The sequence below is a fragment of the Ursus americanus genome, chromosome 13 (assembly GCF_024610735.1).
Source record: "Ursus americanus isolate L20-20 chromosome 13, mUrsAme1.1.p, whole genome shotgun sequence".
Lineage (NCBI taxonomy): Eukaryota > Metazoa > Chordata > Mammalia > Carnivora > Ursidae > Ursus > Ursus americanus.
Window position 1 is genome coordinate 68,558,994 of NC_142139.1, and position 1,761 is coordinate 68,560,754.

At 41.5% G+C, this 1,761-nt stretch overlaps 1 pseudogene; it reads left to right on the plus strand.

Annotated features, from left to right (window-relative positions):
* The first annotated feature begins 441 nt into the window (after positions 1-441).
* Positions 442-860, plus strand: LOC123777462 (ribosomal protein uL24-like pseudogene; annotated as a pseudogene).
* The last annotated feature ends 901 nt before the right edge of the window (positions 861-1,761 follow it).

Below are 1,761 nucleotides of genomic sequence, written 5' to 3' on the forward strand. Positions count from 1 at the left end.
CCTGAAGAGCAGAAACCACTGGAACTATAAACTGTAGGGACATTTAAGTGGTAATTTTGATTTTCTGGAGACTGAGTTGGATTAGCCTTAGGAGAGAAACTCTTGGTAGTCGCAATCTTATGGGACCCCACACTTTCCTGCGCTTTACTTCCAGGAAACCTGCCATGTTCTCACGGTGAAATGTTGAAAAGATCCCCTCATGGCTCTGCCAGGAAAAGGGAAGAGTAACAATGGTAAAATATGCCTGAAGCATTCTCCATAGCAAAGGCCTAATCTCTGGGGAAAAATAAAACTTTACCAGAGCCTAATCTCTCCTGCCATAAGGGCATTTCTCTCACTGTATCACCCTGCAGCTTTCATGATTCACCTAAAGTGGGTGAGGGGATCTCAGGAACACATGTGAAGGCATGCATTTTTGAGCCCACCCGGTGCCAGGTCATCATGAAATTCAATCCCTTTGTGACCTAGGACTACAGCAAAAACCACAAACGCTGCTTTCGGGCCCTCTTGCATATGCCCAAGAAGATCACGTCTGCCAGCTCTCCAAGCAGCTGCAGCGGAAGGACAATGTCTGCTCCATGCCTGTTCACAAGGATGACGAAGTCCAGGTGGTTCAGGGACACTACAATGATCATCAAGCTGGCATGGTAGTCCAGGTGTAGAGAAAGGAATATATCATCTACATTGAATGAATGAAGCCTGAGAAGGCTGTGGGCACTAACCTGAGCGGTTGGCTATCATCAGGCTAAAACTGGAAAAAGATAGAGAAAAAAATTATTGAGTGCAAAGCCAAATTTTGACAACTTGGAAAAGAGAAAGACAAATATAAAGAAGAACTTCCTGAGAAAATGCAGGATTGAATATAATCTGTTGTGTAACCATAGTTTAACTGTAAATTTTTAGCTACTATAGGCTCCTTTGCAACATTTCAAAATGTCTCTGGAACATTGCATTTCCCTCCTGTTTTCCTACTGACCTGTAGCTCTATAAATCTACTTTTGCAATTTTGATTAATAATTCTATGAATGAAAGTTAAAAATGGCACCACCACCCCACACCCTTGAAGGCAGCGGCTCAAGGACACAGGATTACTAAAAGAAAGATTTAGTCATAAGATTACAGAAAGGTTTTTTGCCCCAACCCTAGATTAGTACTACAGCAACAGAGCTGCAGTTGAGTAACAGTGGATTGCAATTGTTAACTCTGCAAGACACAGACTCCCTCTGAGGAGTAGTATTTAGGAAAGTCCAATGTCAACAGGGGAAACAAAAACAAGAACATTAGATACATTTGAAGCCTCTGGCACCTACAGCTACAATAAACATTAGACACAAACCACGCCTACCCAGATTAACACAAACTTCACACTAAAGGATTATTTCGTTTACTTTCTGTTCCTCAATACATAATGTCGGGCTTTCAACAAAAATGACAAGGGATGCTACAAGGCGAGAAAAAACAGTCTGAAGGGACAACGGAAGAGTCAGAATTAGACTCAGATATGGCAGAGATGTTGGAACTATCATACTGGGAATTTAAAATAAGTATGATTAACATGCTAAAGGCTCTAATGGAAAAAGTGGACAAGATGTAAGAACAAATGAGTAATGTAAGCAGAGAGATGGAAACTCTAAGGATCAAGAGGAAATGCTGGAAATCAAAACCAGAATGCCTTTCATGGGCTCATCAGTGGACTGGACATGGCTGAGGAAAGAAGCAGCGAGCTTAAAGATAGATCAAGAAAAACTTATCAAACCATCA